The 24,743-nt window shown below is 39.9% G+C and overlaps 1 protein-coding gene across 5 annotated transcripts in view; it reads right to left on the bottom strand.

The window, feature by feature from the left end:
* Positions 1–23,282, bottom strand: part of RALGPS2 (Ral GEF with PH domain and SH3 binding motif 2) — a 155,333-nt gene extending 132,051 nt beyond the window's left edge. For all 5 annotated transcript variants that reach the window (XM_061160802.1, XM_061160804.1, XM_061160803.1 and 2 more), the window contains exon 1: positions 23,080–23,282. The gene's annotated coding sequence lies outside the window, so the exon portion shown is untranslated. The remainder of the gene's footprint in view (positions 1–23,079) is intronic.
* Positions 23,283–24,743: the final 1,461 nt, after the last annotated feature.

Genomic DNA, 24,743 nt, shown 5'->3' with positions numbered 1-24,743 from the left:
AGTCACTTCAGTCGTGTCTGACTCTGTGTGACCCCATCCCTGGGATTCTCCAGGCAAGAACACTGGAGTGGGTTGCCATTTCCTTCTCCAATGCATAAAAGTGAAACGTGAAAGTGAAGTCGCTCAGTCCTGTCTGACTCTTCACGACCCCATGGACTACAGCCTACCAGGCTCCTCCGTCCATGGGATTTTCCAGGCAAGAGTACTGGAGTGGGGTGCCATTGCCTTCTCCATGGTCTCTATCCACTAGATGCCATTAACTAGTTAGTTTTGGCAACCAAACATCTCCAGATACTACCAAATGTCCCCTGGGGGACACAACTGCCTCATTCAAGAACCACTGCGCCAAATGAATTAAATATTTTCTTAATTTTTAAAAACACATTTCATGGTAGATACTGCTTTGCAAGTCAATTGTTTCACAGACATGTTAGGTGTCTGAGCTGGAAGGAACCTTGGAAATCATGTGGTCCAAACCATACATGTTACAGGTGAGAAAAATAAGGGCCTCGAAAGGCCACTGAAACAGTTGTGACCTGAAGAGAGACAGGAGCCCATGACCCCCAGTTCCAGGTCAGGATACCAGGAGGACCGAAGAACCAACTCAATTTCACAGGTACTTACTAAGCATCTCTTAATATTTTTCAAAGGGCACATACTTTAATTTGATGGAGTTCAATTCATTAATGTGTTGTTTTATGGGCTGTGCTTTTGGTGTTGTACCTAAGAAATATTTACCTAAAACAAGGTCACAAAGATTTTGTCCTGTTTTTGTCTCAATGTTTTATAACTTCAGGTTTTACATTGAGGTTTATGATTCATTTTGCATTAATTTTTGTATACAATGCAAGGTATAGATGAAGTTCATTTGCTTATATATAGATATATAATCCAATTGAGCCAGCATCATTTTTTTTTTTTAACAGACTATCTTTTCTTCAATGAACTGCCTTTTTACTTCATTAAAATTCAGTTGTCCATATATTTATTGGACTTTTTTCTGGACTCTTCTATTCCATTGATCTATTTCTCAATCTTTATACCAATGCTACACTGTTTTGATTACTTTAGTTTTGCAATGAATTGTGATATCAGGTAGTATTAGCTCTACAATTTCGTTCTTCTTTTTCAAAGTTGTTTTAGATATTCTGGGTCCTGGCCATTTCTACATGAATTTCAGAATCACCTTGTCAATTTCTACAGAAAAAGCCTGCTAAGATTCTGATTGGGCTTGCAGTGAATCAACAGCTCAAGTGGGAAGAGCTTTCACCTTAGCAACAATGAGTCTCTGACCCCATGCACAAAGAATGTCTCCTCACTTATCTAAATGTTCTTTAATTTTGCTCAGCAATGCTGTGTAGTTTTTAGTATTGCATACATGTTGCTATTGTCAATGGTACTGGCTGTATTAAATTTCAGTTTGTTTGTTGCTAGTATAAAGAAGTGCAATTGATATTTCTACATTGATCCTGTATCCCATAACTTTATGAAACTTAGCAGTTCTAGTAGTTTCACAGGTTCCATCAGATTTTCTAAAACAGTTGTATTTGAAAAAGAAAAAAGAGATACTTTTCCTTTTTCCTTTCCATTCTAGATGCCTTTTATCTTTTTTACTTGCTTTACTGTAGTGTCTAGAATTTCCAGTACAATGTGGAACAGAAGTGGTGCGAGTAGACAACCTTATTTCTGGTCTCAGGGAGAAATCATTTGGTTTTCCATCATTAAAAATACATTATCTGTAGTTTTGGGGGGATATGCTCTTTATTGGGTTGAAGAAGTTCCTTTCTAATCTTATTGTGCTCAGGTATTATCTGGAATGGAGGTAAGACTATTAAATGTCTTTATTTTTGCATTTATAGAGATGATTACATGGTTTTTCTTTTTCAGTTGGTTCATAGAGTGAATTATATTTACTGCTTTTTTTTCCCATTTACTTTTATTAGTTGGAGGCTAATTACTTTACAATATTGTAGTGGTTTTTGCCATACATTGACATGAATCAGCCATGGATTTACATGTATTTCCCCATCCTGAACCCTCCTCCCACCTCCCTCCCCATCCCATCCCTCTGGGTCTTCCCAGTGCACCAGCCCTGAGCACTCGTCTCATGCATCCAACCTGGGCTGGTGATCTGTTTCACCCTTGATAGTATACTTGTTTCAATGCTGTTCTCTCAGAACATCCCACCCTCACCTTCTCCCACAGAGTCCAAAATTCCGTTCTGTACATCTGTGTCTCTTTTTCTGTTTTGCATATAGGGTTATCGTTACCATCTTTTAAAATTCCATATATATGCGTTAGTATACTGTATTGGTCTTTATCTTTCTGGCTTACTTCACTCTGTGTAATGGGCTCCAGTTTCATCCATCTCATTAGAACTGATTCAAATGAACTCTTTTTAATGGCTGAGTAATATTCCATGGTGTATATGTACCACAGCTTCCTTATCCATTCATCTGCTGACGGGCATCTAGGTTGCTTCCATGTCCTGGCTATTATAAAGAGTGCTGCGATGAACACTGGGGTGCACGTGTCTCTTTTAGATCTGGTTTCCTCGGTGTGTATGCCCAGGAGTGGTACTGCTGGGTAATATGGCAGTTCTATTTCCAGTTTTTTAAGGAATCTCCACACTCTTCTCTATAGCGGCTGTACTAGTTTGCATTCCCACCAACAGTGTAAGAGGGTTCCCTTTTCTCCACACCCTCTCCAGCATTTACTGCTTGCTGACTTTTGGATAGCAGCAATTCTGACTGGCGTGTAATGGTACCTCATTGAGGTTTTGATTTGCATTTCTCTGATAATGAGAGATGTTGAGCTTCTTTTCATGTGTTTGTTAGCCATCTGTATGTCTTCTTTGGAGAAATGTCTGTTTAGATCTTTGGCCCATTTTTTGATTGGGTCATTTATTTTTTTGGAATTGAGCTGCAGGAGTTGCTTGTATATTTTAGAGATTAATCCTTTGTCTGTTTCTTCATTTGCTATTATTTTCTCCCAATCTGAGGGCTGTCTTTTCACCTTTCTTATAGTTTCCTTTGTTGTGCAAAAGCTTTTAAGTTTCATTAGGTCCCATTTGTTTATTTTTGCTTTTATTTCCAATATTCTGGGAGGTGGGTCATAGAGGATCTTGCTGTGATTTATGTCAGAGAGTGTTTTGCTTATGTTCTCCTCTAGGAGTTTTATAGTTTCTGGTCTTACATTTAGATCTTTAATCCATTTTGAGTTTATTTTTGTGTATGGTGTTAGAAAGTGTTCTAGTTTCATTCTTTTACAAGTGGTTGACCAGTTTTCCCAGCACCACTTGTTAAAGAGGTTGTCTTTTTTCCATTGCATATTCTTGCTTCCTTTGTCGAAGATAAGGTGTCCGTAGGTACATGGATTTATCTCTGGGCTTTCTATTTTGTTCCACTGATCTATATTTCTGTCTTTGTGCCAGTACCATACTGTCTTGATGACTGTGGCTTTGTAGTAGAGCCTGAAGTCAGGCAGGTTGATTCCTCCAGTTCCATTCATCTTTCTCAAGATTGCTTTGGCTATTCGAGGTTTTTTGTATTTCCATACAAATTGTGAAATTATTTGTTCTAGTTCTGTGAAGAATACCATTGGTAGCATTTACTGCTTTTTAAATGTTAGACTAACTTTGCATTCCTGAATAATTACTCCACTTGTCATATTTTTTTTAAATAAAATGTTGCATTCAGTTTCCTATAATTTGTTTAGAACTTTTGCATGTGGAATATTTTTATGCAGACTTCTTTTCTCATAAAGTCTATATCTTGTTTAAGTATAAGGGTTATGCTGGCCTCACAAAGAAAATTAGGAAGCACTTCCTCCTCTGCAATTTTTTTCAAGTGTTTGTATAGTGTTTTATTTCTTGAATGGTTAGTAGAATTCACCACCTGGGCCTGAATGGTTTTTTGGGGGTAATATTTTAATGACAAATTCAATTTTTCTAACAGATACACAGCCATTCAGGTTGTTTACTCCTGAGTATATGTCTTTGAACAATCTTTTTTCTGTTATAAAATTTACAGACATAAAGCTGTCTATAATATTTTCCTGTTGTCCTGTCACTATCTGTAGAATCTGTAATGATGATAACTCTGAAAGTCTGGTTAAAACTTTATCCATTTTACTGATATTCCCAAAGAAGCAGTTTGGGGTTTTAGTGATTTTATCTACCATTTTTCTGTTTTCTATACATAATTTCCACATTGGTCTATACCATTTCCTCTCTTCTAATTACTTTGGTTTAATTTGCTTTTTAATTTCTTAAGGTAGAAGTGGAGGTCATTAATTTGAGATATTTTTCTAATACAGGCATTCAGTCATACAAATTTCCCCTAAGTACTCCTTTAATGGAATCCCACAAATTCTAATATGTTGTGTCTTCATTTTCATTCAGTACAAAACTTTTAATCTCTTTGAGTTGCATTATTTAGTTTCCAAGTATTAGTAAATCTTCCAAAGTTTTCTGTTTCTAATTTAATTCCATTGTGATCAGAGAATGTAAGATCTCAATCCTTTTAAATTATAGAGACTTATTTTATGACCCAAAATATGGTCCATAATGGAAGATGTTTTATGGACATTTAAAGAGACCTGAGAAGAATACTCTGCTGTTGTTAGGTGAAATATTCTGTAAATGTTAATTAGGTCAATTTTTTCAATTCTCAAGAAAGGGTACTGAAACATCCAGCTAAAATCGCAGATTTGACTGTTTCTCCTTGGAGTTCTGTCCATTTTTGAAATTCTGTTCTTAGAGGCACAAATGTTCAGATCCATTATGTCCTCCTTGACCTCTTTATCATTTTTTAATGACATCCTTTATTCTTGGAAATATCATTTGCTCTGAAGAAGTCTACTTCGTCTAATATTAATATAGTCACTCCATCTTTTTTTTGACTGTTCTGAGTATAGTGTATCTTTTTCCATCCTTTACTGTTGGCATCTTTATATGTAAAGCATATTTCTTATAGGCAAGGATATAGTTGAGTCTTGCTTTTTAACCCAATCTGAGAATCTCTGTTTAGACCATTTATATTTAATATGACTCCCAATCTGGTCAAATTTAGGTCTATTATCTTACAATTTGTTTCTATTTGTCCCAGGTTCTTTTTCTTTTTTTAATGCCTTCTTTTGAATTAAATGAGTATAACTCTGACTTCACTTTATCTCTTTTGATGGCTTATTACCTTCAACCTTTTTAAAAACAGAATTGCTTCAGGATTTACAGTATATAACTTTCGACTTACCATGGTCTAACTTCAAGTGACAGTACCACTTCACATACAGTATAAGACTCTTATAATAGTATACTACCTAGCATCATTATCTTGCCCACCTAATACTCTGTAACTAGATGCTAACTATTCATTAAAACGGGAGAAAAGCACTAGAATAATGTAAAAGAAATTGGAGCAACAAACTGAAACCTTCTCCTCGGCTTCATTTAAAATGATAAATAAAAACTGAAAAAGACATAGATGCTTTAAAAAAAACCTAAAACTATAACCATACCACCTGGGTTCAACTCCGAATTCTGCCACCTACATACTGTATAACATAAACCAAGACAGTTAGCCTTCCTATTGCTAAGTTTCTACCTCTTTAAAATGAAGGTAACAATTGTACCTTCTTTACCAGTTTATTGTGATGATCCAATGAGTTAATACAGGTAAAATACTTAGAACAGCTCCAAGCAACTAGTAAATGGTTAAAAAATAAAGGATATCCCTAAGATATTCTGGGTTTAGTTCCAGAACACCGCAAAAAACTGAATATTGCTATAAAGTAAGTCATACCAATTTTTTGGTTTTTCAGTGCATGTAAGTTATGTTTATACTACGGTCGATTAAGTGTACAATAGCATTATGTCTCAAAAAAGTACATACCTTAATTTAACATACTTTATTTCTAAAAATCGCTAACCACCATCTGAGCCTTTAGCAAGTCAATCATTTTGCTGGTGGAGGGTCTTGCTTCAATGTCAACGGCTGCTGACTGATCATGTTGGTGGCTGCTAAAGGTTGGGGTGGCTATGGCAACTTCTTAAAATAAGACAAAGATGAAGCTTTGTCTTCACAAAGACTGACCCCACAGAGACTTCACACTGACTGACCCTTCCTTTCATGAATGATTTTCTTGTAGCATGCAATGCTGACTGGTAGCATTTTACCTACAGAACTTCTTTCAAAAATTGGAGTCAATCCTCTCAAACACTGACACTGCTTTATCATTAAGTTTTTGTAATATTCTAAACTCTTTGTTAAAATTTCAACAATCTTCACTGCTTCTTCACCAAAAGATTCTACATCAAGGAAACACTTTCTTACTCACCCATGAAAAGCAACTCTTCATTCATCCGCGTTTAATTATGAGATCGCAGCAATTTAGCCACACCTTCAGGCTCCACTTCTAGTTCTACTTCCACTATCGCTAGTTACTTCCTCCACTTACACCTTGAACCCTTCAAATCATCCGGAATCAACTTCTTCCAAACTCCTATTTATGTTGATATTTTGACCTCTTCCCAGGAATCATGAATGTTCTTACTGGCAGCAAGTATGGTGAATCCTTTCCAGAAGGTTTTCAATTTACTTTGTGTGGATTCATCAAAGTGATCACTATCTGTGGCAGCCACTGCCTTTACATCTGTGGCAGCTACGGGCTTCCCTGATGGCTCAAATGGTTAAGACTCTGTCTGCAATGCAGGAGACCTGGGTTTGATCCCTCAGTCAGGAAGATTCCCCTGGAGAAGGGAATGGCAACCCACTCCAGTATTCTTGCCTGGAGAATCCCACAGTCAGAGGAGCCTGGTGGGTTACTATCCACGGGGTTGCAAAGAGGTGGACATGACTGAATGACTAAAGCTTTCACTGATAGCGTTACAAAATATATTTCTTAAATAATAATGATTTGAAAGTCAAAATTACTCTTTGACCCATGGGCTGCAGAATAGATGTATTAGCAGGCATGAAAACAACATTAATCTTGAACATTTCCATCTCTTGGGTAACCAAGTGCGTTGTCAATGAGCAGTAATATTTTGAAAGGAATCTTTTTTCTGAGCAGTAGGTCTCAACAGTAGACTTAAAATATTCAGTAAAACATGTTGTAAACACTGTTGGTGGGAATGTAAATTGGTACAGCCACTGTAGAGAACAGTATGGAGATTGCTTAAAAAATAGTTATCATATGATCCAGCAATATACTCCTGGGCATATATCCAGAAAAGACAGAAACTAATTTGAAAAGATGCACACACCTCAACAGTCACAGCAGCACTATTTATAATAGCAAAGACATGGAAGCAACCTAATGTTTATTAACAGATGAATGGATAAAGATGATGTGAGATTTATATAGTAGTATATTACTTAGCCATAAAAAAAGAAGGAAATAATGCCATTTGCAGCAACATGGGTGGACCTAGAGATTATTATGCTAAATGAAGCAAGTCAAATATCACATTATTTATATGCATAGTCTAAAAAAGTGATACAAATGAAATTATTTACAAAACAGAACAGACTCACATACATAGAAAACAAATTTATGGTTACTAAAGGGGCACAGGAAGTGGAGGGATAAATTAGGAGTTTGGGATTAACAGATACACACTTAGCTCAGTTCAGTTCAGTCGCTCAGTCATGTCCGACTCTTTGCAACCCCATGAATCGCAGCACGCCAGGCCTCTCTGTCCATCACAAACTCCCGGAGTTTACTCAAACTCATGCCCATCGAGTTGGTGATGCCATCCAACCATCTCATCCTCTGTTGTGCCCTTTTCCTCCTGCCCCCAATCCCTCCCAGCATCAGGGTCTGTTCCAATGAGTCAGCTCTTCGCATGATGTGGCCTAAGTATTGGAGTTTCAGCTTCAGCATCAGTCCTTCCAAGATACACACTACTATACATAAATTAGATAAACAGCAAGGATCTGTTGTATGGCACAGGGAAGTATACTTAATATCTTGCAGTAACCTGTAATGGAAAAGAGTCTGAAAAAGAATAACTAATTCACTTTGCTGTACACCAGAAACACAACACTGTAAATCAACTATGCTTCAGTAAAAGTTGTCTTGAAACAAACAAACAAACATGTAAACAAATGTGCTACCATCAAGATTCTATTACGCCATTTGTAGAGCACAGGGAAAGAAGATTTAGCACAATTCTCAAGGGCCTCAGGATTTGAGGAAAAGTAAATGAGCACCGGCTTCAATTTAAAGTTACCAGATACACTGGCCCCTAACAATAGAGTCAACCCATCCTCTGAAGCCAGGCTTTGGCTTCTCCTCTCTACCTATCAAAGTCGTGGATGGCATCTTTTTCCAATAGAAGGCTGTTCCGTCTGCACTGACAACCTGTTGTTTAGTGTGGCCACCTTCATTAATTATATTAGCTAAATCTTTTGGCTAGGTTGTTGCAGCTTCTTCATCAGCACTTGCTGCTTGCCCTTTTATGTTACAGAGAAGGCTTCTTTCCTTAAACCTCGTGAACCAACTTCTGATAGCTTCAAACTTTTCTTCTGTAGCTTCTTCACCCTCCCAGGGTTCATACAGCTGAAGAGAGTTGGGGCCTTCCCCTAACAGAATATTGTAACTGGTTTGATCTTCTGTTCAGATCACTAATACTTTCTCCATTATGAACAATAAGGCTGGTTCTGCTTTCTTATCTTGGCTTTCAACATGTCTTCCACACTAAACTTAATCATTTCTAGCTTTTGAATTAAAGTGAAATAAATACGTGCCACTCTTCCTTTACCTTGAATACTTAAGAGGCCATTGTAGGGTTATTACTAGGCCTAATTTCAATACCCCATTTTTTGGAATAGGGAGGCCTCAACAGATGGATAGAGATCAGTGGGGGTGGTGATATCAATGGTCAGTTGGTGGAGTAGCCAGAATGCAAACATTAAGCTCACTATCCTATATGGGGAAGGTTCGGGGTGTCCCAAAACAATTACAATGTAACATCAAAGTGCACTGATCACAGATCACCATAACAAATATAGTAACGACCCAGAGGAATCAGGTGGAGAGGGAGGTGGGAGGGGGGATCGGGATGGGGAATACGTGTAAATCTATGGCTGATTCATATCAATGTATGACAAAACCCACTGAAATGTTGTGAAGTAATTAGCCTCCAACTAGTAAAAAAAATTAAAAAAAAACAAAAACAAATATAGTAACGAAAAAGCTTGAAATATTGTGAGAATTACTACCAAAATGTGACCCAGAGACAAGAAGTGAGCAAATGCTGTTGGAAAAAAGGCACCAACAGATTTGCTCAATGCAGGGTTGCCACCTTCAAATTGTAAAAAACAAAGTATGTGTGAAATATAATGAAGCAAAATACAATAAAAGAAGGTATGCCGGTAAATTACTCACAAGGTGAATAAAATAGTTTTTAGTACCCTGTACACTACCTAAAATAACCCTGATTACTCAACCCACACACTAGGCTGCACTACCCTAAGTGAATCCACAAGCAAATTATTTCCTTAGGCTCTTTCAGTTCCAAGAAATTCATTCAAATTGCCCTAAAGAGCATTTTACGTATGACACTACTCACTGAACACTGGTTATGATCTTACTACTGTTATAAAAGCTTTTGTGTCATCTCATTTAATCCTGACATCAGCCCCATAAGGAAAGGTATCAATATTATTTATGATGCTCACTTTTTACAGATAAGGAATGAGACAGAGGAGTTAAAACAACCTTTCCAAGGTCACACAACTAGTAAAAGACAGAGTCAGAATTCTACTGCCCAAAGTCTGACACCAAAGCCTGCAAGCTTTCCTGGGGAAAAAATGGGATGGGGTCTCCAGAAGGGCAGGAGCCACAGAAGTCCTGGAGTAACAGGAGAGGAGTACCTACAGAGCCAGACAGCAGAATCTCGTCTCAGGCTCTGTGCCCATCTCTCTCACCGCATGGTTTCCTGCTTACAATTTTGTGCTTCTCTCATCACAGATGCCTCATTCTCTCCTGGTTACCAACTGGCTTCCTCAACTCCTTTACCAATTCTGTAACTCACAGCTTCTGCTTATACAAAACTTTCCAGTCTTTTAAACTTGAGTTTTACAGGATTCCACACTAACGTATCTTCCCAGCTTAGGTTCTCGTGGCTCAATGGCAAATTAACTCCATGGTGCCTACACATGGCTGTAATTTCCCCCACCTAGGAATGCTAGGTTGTTAGCTGGTTTACAGACTAGCAGCCCACTAACAGGTCAAATGCCCACCCCTGGATCAATCAGGTGGAATATAGCTTTTACGTGGTTAAAAACACAGCTACTGAGGTCTGTTCTTCAGTAATGCACCGTGGAACTGCAGGCATGCCAGAATTATAAAACACACGTCTGGGACACTGAGTCAGCTAAGTCACCTTTAATCTGGGGCTCAAAAGTCTTGTCAGTATTTTTAATCTATTTAGTTATAGTAATTAAGCAGTCATAAATACAACTTCTGGTTGTTATTAAGGAGATCATGTAATTTACAGTGTCACACAAGGAAGACATGGGACACAGGCCCAGCTATTGTTGAGTTGAGGGTGGCCACACGACAGCAACAGTATTACGACTGAGACAAGGAAAGCCCATCATCGCCTGTCATTTTCAACTCTGCTCAGACAGAAGTAGTAAACGGCGATAACCCTCTCCCTCTGTTGCTGTGTCCGTTGCACCACACTGAACTTCATGAAGCAGAGCAGGGGTCTAGATGTGCCGACACGATCACTAAGCCAATTCACAGCTGCCCACACGGCAGCACAGAGGCCTCAACAGTGCTGCTGGTTCCCCCAAGTTCAAAGCTTCAGAACTAGAGCTCAAAATATCCTTCTGCAGATGAGTTTGACCCTATATCCCTTGGCTTTTTCAGTGGCAGAGGAAAGACTTTGAAATGAAAACCTTCTGCTACATAATTAGCTAAGACCAAGTAATAGGGAAAGAAAGGAAAAAGCAAACATATAACTTATCAATGCTACTTTCCTATCAATGTTATTTTAAATCTTCTTGTTGGGAGGATTACCTAATACATATATAACTTAACTAGAAACCCCCCTTCCTTTGGGGGGGGCGGGGGAAAGACCACTGGTTCTAAACAGTTTGGATTTTCCCTCCAATCTTCATTTACAATTGATCAATTTACAACCTTAAAAAGAAAGGAAATAGAGTGAGAAGCCAAAAGTCAGTAACAGTATATGCTATCCCTTAAATTTTAACCTGCTTTACTTCTAAGGACTGAATAATTTGGTCTCATTTTATCAAATTATTTCCCAAATCTCCAAAAACCCTTCAGGACAAAGCATGCCAAAACTGATTCCTGTTGCTGTAACTTCAGTAATGCTGTTCCCCAAAGCTTATGTTCTTACCACCTTAATGAAACACATTTCCTAAGGACCACTCCTGCCCTCACTGAGCCTCCCTCCTCTCCTGCACACTGCTCTTCAATCTGACACCTAACTACATACAATCTCATGTTATTTAGTGTGGTTTCACATAGAAGATTTCATCTCTCTTTCTTCTCTTCACCAAGAAGATGTAACCAACCAGTGCAAGATCTATAACTTACTCCTCCAGGATAACATTCACAAGTACTGGGCTCACAGAAACCATTCAAAAACACTGTTGACAAAAAGAAGCAAGTCAAAAGAGGAGTTTCTTACCCAAGGGTATCTTCAAAACATTTCCCTTTTAATAGACTTACCCCTGTACCCTCAGCCCTAAAAGATGGGATCTGAACCACACAAACCCACAAAAAAATATATCCACAAATCCAAACTGTAACAGAAAAGCAGCAGAGGTTATCCTAATGACAATTTATAGAATAAAAGCTGTATCAGTCAAACCTAAAATACATACGAATCCCCTACCTACAAAACCCTAAAAGCTACGGTTTCAGCACATTCACAGAAGAGCAGCTTAAAAGCAACAACAGAAAACACATAGATTTGTCATGTAAGCTAATGCCAGGAGGCCAGAAAAGTTCTAGTCAAACCCTGAGACACCTAAATCAGAATTTGAAGAGGTCTAACGAATTCTTTACTCTAGTAACCCTAGAGATCTAGAGTAACCCCAGATACAAGAGAAGCTAGGCTGTGATTAGTACACTTGATCTTCAAGGTCCTGAAAGGAGGAAGAGTGAAGAACTAATTCAGCCTAGTTACTTTGCTTTTATACCTTCTTATTTAATCCTTACAGTGATCCCATGAGAAGACATTTCTATGCCCACTTTACAAATAGGGAGGCTGAATATTAAAAAAAATTAAGTAACTTGCCCAAATTCACACAAACTTTAAGCACAGGATTAAAACCATGGCCTATGCGGCAAAAAATTGTTTTAATTATTTGACTGATTCCAAGAATACTCAGATGCATTATTTAAGACAACATGAAATCACAGTTGTAACATTCATATTCCTCTTATTGCAAATGAATTAAGATATATATTTAATAGAAAATGCAACTGGGAATCTTCAGACTAAACCCAACCAAGATCCATAGTTTAAGCACATCTGACTATACCATTCATTACTTATTCAAAAAACTGCCAATGGCCTTTAACTTTATGACAACTGGCTAACTATTTGGGTAAAAAGACAAAATTAGATCTTACATTAAAATAAACAGGATGAACTAAAGATGAAAAATGTTTAAAGCATAAAAATACTAGAAGTAAAAATAGGTAAACTTTTTTTTAACGGTGGCATAGGAAAGTCTAGGACTGACACCAGAAAAACACAAACAGTAGAAAAGACTGATAAATCTGCCTAAAGAAAACATATGACACACACACACAGCCAAACAGAGATACATATTTCATCAATTCTAGGATGAATATTTTCTCATCTTTTAGCATCTCTGAAATCAGGATGCCTCTTAAAACTAAGAGGGTCATGGTTTAACTGACAGCATATTTCTATCCTTAATTGTACATTATACAGTGTCTCTCACAACTTAAGCCAACACAGATTTAATAAAATACTCTAAAAAGTGTCAGTCACTCAGTCATGTCCAACTCTTTGAACCTCATGGACTGCAGCCCACCAGGCTCCTCTGTCCATGGGATTCTTCAGGCATGAATACTGGAGTGGTTGCCATTTCCTTCTCCAGGGGATCTTCCCAACCCAGGGACTGAACCGAGGTCTCCTGCATTGCAGGTAGATTCTTTACCATCTGAGTCACTACAGAAATACTCTAAGTTATGTGACAAAACTAAGACAGGGAAAAGGTCTACAACAAGCAATAAAACCAATATTCTTCATACATGAAGAGCTCTAACATGTTATTAATGTTAAGCAATAGGATGCTTCAACTGCACTGGTAATGTTTCATTTCTCAAGTTAACTGTATTTTTTTTTTTCTTTTCCATTATGGTTTATCAGAGATATTAAAAATAGTCCCCTGTGTTATACAACAGGAACTTGTTGTTTATCCATTCTATATAAAAGTTTGCATCTGCTAATCCCAAAGTCCCAATCCATCCCTCCCCTAACCCTCCCCTTGGCAACCACCAGTCTGTTCTGTGAGTCTGTTTCTGTTTCATAGATAAGTTCATTTGTATCATATTTTCGATTTCACAGGTAAGTGATATCGTTTGGTATTTGTCTTTTTCTATCTGAGGTGTTAAGTATATTAATCTTTTATGTACTTTTTTATCTGACTTATCTGCTTAAAAAACTTTTAAGAGATAAGAATATAAGCAATAACTATATAAGAAATGTACTTAACCTTCAAACAAGCAAACAATCCTCCTTTTAGGAATTCACCAAAAGGAAATGACCAGAAAAGTACAGGAAGATGTATAAGAAAGATGCTAACTCTATCACTCTTTACAATATATAAAAGTTAGAAACAACCTAAGTGTCCCATCAAGAGATTGCTTAAATAAATTATGATGCACCCACAGAAAGTGATATGATGCAACCATTAAAAATGAAGGCAGATATGGCTGATTCATGCTGATGTTTGGCAGAAACCAACAAAATTATATAAAGCAATTATCCTTCAATTAAAAATTAATTAATAAAAAACTGAAGTCAGAGAGAAACTGTCTTTGGAAATGATGTAAGTATCCTTGAAAGTATACAAAGACTTTTTACATGAGCACCAGATTTTTTTAAAGCTTATTTTTTTCATTTTTTTCTGGCTTGATGTGTTTTATTTTTTTTATTGAGATACACATAAATACTAAAATCTACTTATGAATTTTTACTATGTAGGTGTGCATGTAATCACCAAATAAAGATATAGACCATTTCCAGCACTCCAGAAGTCTTGCTCCGCTAGTCCCAATCCTTAACCACTACTTTGACTCCCAACAACAGAGATGAGTTTGACCTTTTCCTGAGCTTCAAGAAAAAGAGAATCACACAGTACATACTCTTTTGTGTCTGATTTCTATCAATAGTTGGTGATATTCACCCATATTTGCTAAATATAGCAGTAGTTCCTTCTTTTTCACTGATATATAGTATTCCAACATAGGGCATACCACAAATTATTGCTACATTTTTCTGCTGATGGGCATCTGGCTTGTTTCCAGTTGGGCGCTATTATGGAAAACAAACTGCTACATTTTTTCAGATTTTGTAAATGTTTTATTTGTATTGCTTATTTAGTTTTAGATATTTATATTGATAAAAGAAATCAAACAATCCAAAAAAATATAATAAGGAAAAAAAAAAACCTGGTATCTCACCACACAGACAACTACCATTTTCTTTTCAAGGTTTATGTTTATTATGTTATAAATGCTGTTTCTTCTAAATCAAGCCCTTTTCCTTCAAGTTATTTTCTCCCTTCTTTCTCTCCCTCTTTTTTACCTAAGACCAACTAGGTAACAAATGTTTACATCTGGTGTGTAACATTTTTCAATTTTACAAGATCATTTATACTCTGTAATACACATTGGATTTTTACCGTTTCATTAAAATGGGATATTTTATACTTTCCTCTGTAACTTGCTTTTCTCAGTTAAATATAGTGCCATTGTCTCATATCACTGATTATTTTTGCCATGTCTTGCTTTTTTAAACAGCTTTGAAATATAAGTCACATACCATATAATTCATCCATTTAAAGTATACAATTCAGGAACTTCCCTGGTGGTCCAGTGGTTAGGACTCCTGAATTTTCACTGACGAGGTCTCACATTCAGTCCCTGATCAGGGAGCTAAAATACGACAAGCCACATAGAGAGGCCAAAAAGAAAAAGTATACAGTTCAATGGCATGTAGAACCATCAGTGCGGTCAACTGTAGAATATTTTTAAAATCTTAAAAAGAAACCCTATACTCTTTAGGCCTCCCCATCCCCTACCTGCAACCTTAAGCAACCACTAACCAGCTTTCTGTCTCTACAGATTACCATTCTGCATGTTTCATAAGAATGTAATCATATAATATCTGGCATTTTGTGACTGCTTCTTTCACCAAGCATAATATTTTCAAGATTTACTGATGATATAACATGTATCGTACCTTACTCCTTTTAAGGGCTAAATAATAATCCCATTGGATGGATATACCACATTTTGTTTATTCACTTTTGGGTGATGGACATTTGTGTTATTTCTATTTTTTTCCTTACAATGAATAATGTTGCCATAATCACTTGGGAACAATTTTTTATGGAGACATGCTTTCATCTTCCTTGGGTATAAACCTAGGAAAGAACTGCTGGGTCATAATGGTAACTCAACATTTAATCTCCTTAAGAACTGCCACACTATCTTCCAAAGAAGCTACATAATTTTACATTCCTGTTAGTGTTTGAGGGATCCAATTTCTCAACATCCATTCCTATACTTGCTACATCAGCAAACTTTTAAAATTCTAGCCCTTCTAGTAGTGTGAAGGGGTATCTCATTATAGTTTGATTTCACTTCCCTTATACCAGTCCCCAGGTCATGGACTGGTGTCTGTCCATGGCCCGTTAGGAACTGGGCCACGCAGTGGGGCTAGTGCTTGAAGCTTCATCTGCTGTTTCCCACTGCTCACATTACTGCCTGAACCACCACCCCCAACTCCTATCCATGGAAACTGTCTTCCACGAAATTAGTCTCTGGTGCCAAAAAGACTGGGAACCACTGTCTTACAGCTAATGACACTGAGCATTTTCACAATGCAAACAGGTATTAAAGCATCATTTTGTATACTTTAAATGTCTTACAATTTTGTCAATTATACCTCAAGAAAGCTGAAAAAAAAATACACTTAATAACATTATATTTTCTCATCTCTGCATAATGTTCCTTTCTTTGTTAATGTCGTTGTGTGTATTTAATTATATGTTAGCTAAAATATAAATGTAATAAGGGCAAATGTTGTTGTATTTTTGTTTATAGCTGTATCCCCAGCACCAAGAACTATTCCTGGAACACAGAAAATGCTCCATGGCTTTTAAAAAATGAATAAACAAATGAGTTCTAAATCAAATGTGCATTTGGGAAAAATTATAGTACTTTCTTTTGGCATTTCTCTACAAATGAGAAGTTGTATAGGCCATGTCTGTATGCATAAAAACATATACACATATAAGTATACAGTACTTATAAGCGAATAGTTCTGATGATTAATTTAAAAAACCTCACCTGACCGGGGCGGTGGGGGGGGCTTTAGTAAGATATCATACTTGGTGAGATTTTAGAGAGATTTCTACTAAAGCCAGGAACCTGAAATTTAGAATCATCTCTCTCAGATAGTGAGCCCTTAATGAGGACTAGCCAACACAATACAGTCCTCTCCTCTCCTCTCTTCTCTTCACTTTTCCACTCTGACGGATGACTGTGTCAAACCTCCAAAACATATAGCCATTCTACCTCACTCTCAGCTAACGAGCTTGCTTATCATACACTAACAGAAAACCTCAGATGAGAACTTCCTCAAGCCACCGCCATCATGTCTCTGCCCATATATTCTGTTCTTCTCTCCCAACTCCTAGTAAAGCAACGAATAATCCCTCCACCTGTGCTCAGATTGGGGTCAGCAAACCACACGCCTGTGCTGTCTGTGGCAGCTTCATGCTGCAAAAGCCAAGTTGAGTAGCAGTAACAGACAGTACTGCCCACAAAGCCTGCAATACTACTCAGCCCTTCAAGGAAAAAACTGGCTCAGGCTTGCTCTAGATGATCACCTCCCCTCTCATCTAATACAGACACTGCTGGTTGAAGGGCCCAGTAAGTCCTGTGCAGAAGAAATGAGGTAAGACCCACACAAAACACACAAGACATCAGAGATACAGGCTGATGACCAAGAAAGGATCTTAACAGAAACTGGTCATGTAGAAAGTATGAAAATGCAAGGGCATAAGACTTTTCAACAGCCACCTGAAGCTAGGTCATTACAGTACCACCCCTTAAATTTTGAAGGACAATTACTTCACTTCAGAATCCCACACTGAGATGGGCCGAATTGTCAACCAGCTGTCACGGTAGAAGAAAGATATTTTCAGCAATGCAAACATCTCAGAAATTTCACCTCCTCAAACACTCTTTTTTGAAAGTTACTGAGGGATGTATTTCACCCCCAAAAAAAGGGTAAATCAGAGAAAGAGAAGGACAGGGATCCAGAGAACATGGGCTCTAACACAGGGAAAAGGTAAAGAGAACTCCCAGAGTCACAAAGGGGAATCACAAGCTGATACCCAGCAGAGTGAAGAGCCCCAGTATTGATCTGGGCAAAAGTACGGGGAACTCTGAGATATTTCCAATTAAAAAAAAAAAATCAAGCAATCTGATGTGTTGGCACATACTGAGACAGTTCTGGGGGGCGGGAGACAGAAACAAATCAGACACTAAGCAAAAAAAAAAGAAGAAAAAAATATTTAATATTTATTTACTTGGCTGCAACAGGTCTTAGTTGTGGCACGCAAACTCAGCCGTGGCATGTGGGATTTAGTTCCCTGACCAGCAATGCAACCCAGGCCCCCTGCACTGGAGCAGAGAGTCTTAGCTACTGGACCACCAGAGAAGTACCCCCAAAATTTTAAATTCATGCAATATAATCATAGAATACTGTATAGTTCAACAGTAAACAGATACACAAAGTCATAATAATGTAAACAATAAACAGTGACAGTTACATAACTATATGTTACATTAGGAGATATAACATATTAGGAGCTGACTATATTAGGAGATAAAGGGAGAGGAAGCTCAGTGAGCCTAAGAACCCTAAAGCATAGACTCATCTTCCAGAGGAGGAAGCCAACAGATATTTAAAATTGAAAAACAAGTAATACCTTAAAATATGGACGTAAATATCAGAAAGAAAAAAAAAACCAGCTAAATGTATCAAAAATAATTGCTCTAAAAGCAGGAACTGGGAGGGAAAATTATTCAGGGGGTGGGGTTTTCACTTTAAGTCTTACAGTACAACTTTATTTTTAACTGCACAGGTTTTAAAGTGAAAGTTAATGTGTTGTTGTTTTCAAGAAACATAACTAGTGTTCTTTGTATCATTTAATATCAATTAATTCAACCACTCCACAAATTTTATCTGGGCATTGACTGTGCCTGGCACTTTTCTAGGTGCTAGGAAGACATCAGTGAGCCAAGTCTTTGACCTCGTGAAGGACCTCAAGGAAGGTCCCTCCTTATATTCAGAGGGAAGCAGACAATAAGCAAATTAACATATGCTATAATGTCAGATAACTGTTGTGAAGAGAAATGAAGATGAGAGTAGAGTGTGATGGGGCTGCTATTTAGGCAAGGTTTTCAGAAAAGGGTTCTCCAAGAATGAGCAAGAAGGAAATTGAGCTCTAAAGGAAAAATCTGTTTGGAGAAAAGGTCATATAAGCAAAATAACAGAAGGGTATCAATTAAGCTCAAGGTAAGGGCTTCATTTTTCAAGCCTCTCATACGCCAAAGCCATGTGTCATTCAAAAGCCTGTACCAAAGTTCCCTGTGGTGGCACACACAGACTGCCAGGCACCTTCACGCTGAGTCCTATGAACACTGCTTCCCACACCCCTAACTAGCCATTACTTACTAAAGTGACTGGCTAAGTATATACTCAAACTTTCTTCTTTCCACAGAATAGGCAGATGTCACATATTTCAAATTTCAGTGTTTTTATTCCTAATACATGGTTAAAAGGTTTCATAAACCAAAAGTTCAAGATGTTAATCAAGAAAGACTCTAGATTAATTTCAAGCTACCAGAATATATCACATTCAATCTTTATTTTCTCACTAAAGAAAAACCGTAAACCAACGGGAGTAAGACACTTTTAAAAAAACAATTAGAGGGTAATTTTATTCTCCAAGAAACCTCACTCAGGTTGAGCCAGAGTTTCAGGCTATCTGAATTATCTTGTTATTGAAAACTGAGTAACTAAAAGAATGTAGCATCCAGAGTGAAGCAATTTGCTTTATTCTAAATACAGCTGTTATACAATAAAAACTTCACATTCAGAAGAGGATTAATTCTAATACATCTTATTCTCAAAACACTTATATCATTAAAAGTAGATCCAAACTGTCTTTTTTTATACAGCAAAAAAAGAGAGCAGAACTTTTAGATTCTAAACAGGTCTTAAAAGTTTAACTTATGAAAAGAAAACAAATTCAACTAATTAAATCTCAACTAACAGTTGGGTTTAGAGTTTAAAAGTTATTTAGAAATTTCTGGAAAAGCAGACTAGCCGCTATACTGTATGCTGAACTGTTGCAGTGGATGTTGATGCTCCCCCCATCAACACTCCCCAGGTGGAGCATCACCTTGTAGTAAGAGCTGAGACTTGGGTTTAGGTTCACTGCTTGCTCATTGGTGTGCTCACATTTTCAAACCCATTTCCTCAGCTCAAAATGGAGATGATGATACCTACACTCGGTCAATGTTCTGGGCTTCCCCAGTGGCTCCATGTTAATGCAGGAGACAGGGACTCCATCCCTGGGTGGGGAAGACCCCCTGGAGGAGGGCATGGCAAGCTACTCCAGTGTTCCCGCTGAGAAAATTTCATGAACAGAGGAGTGTGGTGGGCTAACGGTCCATGGGGGGAGGTCACAAAGTGTCAGACACGACCAAAGCGACTGGGCACACGCACAAGGTCCATGTTAACTGTTGGCACTCCTGTAAGTGAGAAGTGCCAACACATTTAAGAATCAACAGTATATTAAAAAGTTTTGTGATCTGCAAAGGTCCCTGGATGGGGATGATCCCCTGGAGAAGGAAATGGAACCCACTCCAGTATTCTTCCCTGGGAAATTTCATGGACAGAAGAGCCTGGTGGGCTATCGTCCATAGGGTCACAAAAGAGTCAGACATGACTTAGCGACTAAACAACAACAACAATTTGTGACGAACTATACCAATGCTTGTCATATTTTGAAAAGAAAAATTTCAGTCAGAATTCTCTGATTTAGCGATAATGGTTATTAGGTTCTACCGAAGAACAATAGGACCTTGGTCCACTCACACATACACAGCCAGAGGAAGAAGAAATTTAGGGAACGATTTAAAAAATTTAGGGAAAAAAAGAATTAGACTCCCTTAAAAACAAGTGCCAAGAAAAATATTTTTAGCAAACATCTCATTTAACTATATAAACCAAAAGTATAAAGCTGTCTAACCACATGTAAACTGTGTATCATGTGACTTAAGGTAAGAGTGTTTATTCTGGGGAACCAGATACCCAAAGTACATAAACATCAGTGTATTTTTAAAATAACTTGTCTTGATGCTTTTGTTCACCAGTAATAATTCCCACTATCCTTAGAAGGAAAAACACAACAAATATCCTTAACCAAGAAAACTCTTCAGAGAAGTTTTTACTTCTTCCAAGTTGTAAACTAGTGCTAAATGTGTTATCTGACAATCTGCCTCCTTACCCTTTAAGCTCCATCAGGGCACAGACCTATCCTTTTCTCTGTTGTATCACCAACATCGAGGCAACTAACTGGCACCAAGTAGAAAATCAATAAACATGTGTAGAATGAATGTACAAACTGGGTCTTAAATTGCAACAGAACAATTTCACTTATATGTATATTCATCATTCACTACAAAAAACTGCTGTCTCAGCTGTAACGACATGTACTAAGCTGAAAGAGACATGTACTAGGTACATAAACACACACACAAATACATTACTCACATATATGATAAAAGTGCATAAAGTAAAGGATCCACAAGGTCAGTTTTAAAGTAGTTATATTTTCTCTCAGGATATTATGGTCAGTTCTTGCTGATAATCAAAGTATATATCAAAAAAGCAAATTGCAATCTGGAATGATTTAGGCAAAATGAACAATATTTCCAGAGTTCCATTCTCAGTGTTTTAAAGTCAAATTTCTTAATTGAATGAAAGGTGGAATAAAATGGGGGGTGGGGGGAGAAGGTAGATCTTACCATTTCAAAATAATGTCCTTGCATTTGGTCTTTAAGCTAATAAGATAAGTACTTTTCCAAATCTTTGAAGCCAGACGATAAACTTTATGCCTACAAAGCTTGAGTAAGAGGCTTTTATTAAAATAATACCGTTTGGATAAGATCCTTCATAATTCTAAAGTCTCCAGGAAGATATGCAGCAGTAACAGTAACACACATTATTTATGATTTTACAGCACTGTATAACCATAATTATCTGGATGGAATAGGCTTTTAGGGCTAGCAAGCTATGATCTATGACTGTAATACCATGCTGCACAGATCCAACCAAAAGTTTCCCAAAATTCTGATGGTCATCTTCAAAGAGACAGAGCTGGCTTGATGGTGAATACAGAAAAACACCACGATCAACTCCCAAACACGGGTACGAAAACAAAGCTCTCTACAGCAACTACAGCGCTGAAATTTTAAAATCCTGGGCATGTAAAAGATAAAACTCAATTAACTGCTGACTGTATTTCCTTCTTAACCATCTTAAAGGCCAGGTACTCTGTATTTCTTTTCAGAGCTTTCTTCAACAGAAATTTAGTGTTTCAATGGCCCTCCTCCACAACCAACATCAGTGCCCTTTCTTCCTCCTCCCTCAACCCTCCTGGGTAAAACAAATTAACATTTGTACTAAGGTACCTCCTATCAGCTCGCAGCTTCTTCCCAAACACGCCCACGTACAGTGAAACTGGACTGCGTCTACACAACACACAGCTACAGGAAAAGAGCTTTGATGGGGGCAGGTGGGGAGATAATTTAGCTCAGCACAGGTTTAAGGTTATTTTCCAGATACAGATAACAGCTCCTCACTCCTGGCTCGGGTTTCTCTCAAATCACCTCCAAAGCATGGTGTTTATGAGCCTACCTAATCCGATACTGCAATGGAATCCCGGATATTTGCAGACAGATATCCCCGCTCTGCAAGTGTTTGATCAGACCCGTGGGGGAACCTCTTTTTTTATTCTTATTTTTTCAGCACGCCCGCTCCTAGCAGTACAGCACACCCGATCTCCGGCAGCGGGCAGCGGCCCCCGGCCCCGCGTCCCGCCGCGCGGGGCCAGCGCAGAACCGGTCCCCTCCCGGTCCGAGTCGGCGGGCGACTCGGACTGCGGGCCGCTCCGCAACAGGTCACCCTGACCGCGAGAGTGCGGGTCCGCAAGGCGGCCAGCTGGGCGGCCGGGCTCCGGGGTCGCAGATGCTAGGGCCGGGGAGGGGGTGTGGCCCGGCTCGGCGGGTTCCGGCTCCCGGAGCCCCGGCTCCGCTCACCTGAAGGGAGGCTGAGGCGCCACTCGGCGCCAAGACTGCGCGGGCGGAGGCCGGGGGCTTCCGCCACCCAGGGGAGAAGCGAGGCGAGGCGGGCTGACCCCCGGCCTCAGGACAGAGACCCGGAGCGGGGACCCCATGGCCGCCTCCTGACGCCGAGAGCGAGCCGCCGAGGGAGGCGCGGCCCTGGGTTCCGAGCCCCCTCCTCCCTCAGCCCGAGCCCCGAAACCCCCTCTCCTCGCCGAGGGCGAGCAGTCCCGGGGCCCGCGGCCGGGCGAACGACACACACCGCAGCGCCCCGGGCGCCGCCATTCCCCGCGCTGCCGCCGCCGCCGCTGCGGCTCCGCGCCGCTCGGGGGGCGCAGCGCACCCACCTTCCCTCCCCCCGCACCGCCCACCGAGGCTCCGCACCAGGCCCGCGGCGAGGACACCGACCTGTGCAGCCCCGGCAGACGCCTCGGAGGTTGGAAAGAAGGCGCTGGCCTCCCGTTCCGCCGTTCTGCTGCCGCCGCCGCCGCCTAGGCTAGCGCTCAGCGACCCGAGCAGTCGGCGTCTCTCATTCAGCGCCGGCCGCCGCCGCGGCCGCTCGGGGGAGGGGAGTGAGCTGGATCCACCCCGTCCGCGCCGGGGGTGGGGGAGGAGAGCGGGCCGGGCGGGGGCGCGCGCCGAGCAGGCGGGGCGGAGCCGCGCTCGTGCACCAACCGAGCGCGCTCACGCGGGCCCCGAGCGCCGCGGCCGGAGGGGGGGCGGGGGGGGGGGGGGGTCTTCCCGGCGCGCGCCCCCGCCAGCGGCTCCTCTGCCGGGCCGAGCCCAACTGTCCCCGGGGGCCCGTGGCCGCGGCGCGCGCCCACAGCTGCAGTCCCTCCGCCCCGCGCCCGCCCGAAGGAGGGGCAGCTACCGGCCAAACGAGGGGGCGGGGAAGGATTGGAGGGACGCACAGGTGGGGGCTCCGCGGCAGCCCGGCCACCGGCTCCCCACGCCCGGCCCTCCGCGGTGAAATCCGCTGCGGTGGCCGCCGCCTTCAGCGCCTGGCACCTTACCTTTAAGGCCAGAGAACGAAGTCTGGAAACCCTCGGCTCCCGGATCCAATATCCTGCCCGCGCCAGAGGTGTTTTTCGAAGTCACTGCGCACAAGTGAGGGGGTTCCACATGTGAAGAGCCACCCCACTGCCGTAGGATCATAAATTATAGAGATCAATACTCTCTCGCATTAAGATTCAGGAGGTGTTAGAAGTAGGCCTTTGTGTGATGCCCTTGGCTTAATGAGCAGATGACAGGGACTTTGGCATCCCTTGGGCCTCAGATTGATGAGTTCCAGGTGAGCAGTATTTTCACGTTGAATGCAAGAACAAGATTCTGGAATATTAAATATTTCCTGTGAATAAAAAAGGAATGGATTTCGCTAAACAGCGGAAGAGTGTTGTTTCGGAGGATGCACTATACGGGGTGGCCTATTTAGAATTAGCACCATTTGATGCAGTCTGACTATAAATGGAAGGTGAGCCACCTTTGTATATGTTATCATTAGACCATTTAGAAATGGATGGTTTATTGGATGATCTGCCTGTCTCTCTCCGGGCAATGTATGGTAGAATGTGAAAGGAATACTGTGAACCAACGTTGCCCGTAAAACAGGAAAGCGACAAAATCCTTCCCATTTACTTTCTTTCCTCTCTAATAACCCCTAAACAGAACAGATTAATCATGTATATTGTAGGATGCTAATTATTTCCTCCCTTGACTGCCCTTCACTCTAGTTAGGGAAGCTAGAATGCCCTTCAACCCTTGTCTCATAAATAGAATTACTTCTTTAAAGCGCTCCCCTTCCCCACACCCAAAGTTGTTAAAGAGCAAACAAAAAAAAGGATAGGTAAAGTTCATGTTCTTTTCATTTTTATTTCATTTACTTTCAAAGAAAGTCCTTTAAAAAAAAATCATGATGAAATCACTAGGAGAAGCAGAGAAACCAAACTTTCAAATGAAAATAGACCAAGAAAAAGTAGACAGACTAATGGTGAGAAGGGGAGAACGTGTGATGTATACAGGAAGGTTTTCCACAGATGTTAATTGCTTCAAGTTCCAAAGAAACAACAGGCAAA

Source organism: Dama dama, chromosome 14, assembly GCF_033118175.1.
Source record: "Dama dama isolate Ldn47 chromosome 14, ASM3311817v1, whole genome shotgun sequence".
In the NCBI taxonomy this organism is placed as follows: Eukaryota; Metazoa; Chordata; class Mammalia; order Artiodactyla; family Cervidae; genus Dama; species Dama dama.
Note: the sequence above shows the minus strand (reverse complement) of the source record. Positions and strands in the feature narration are given on the sequence as shown.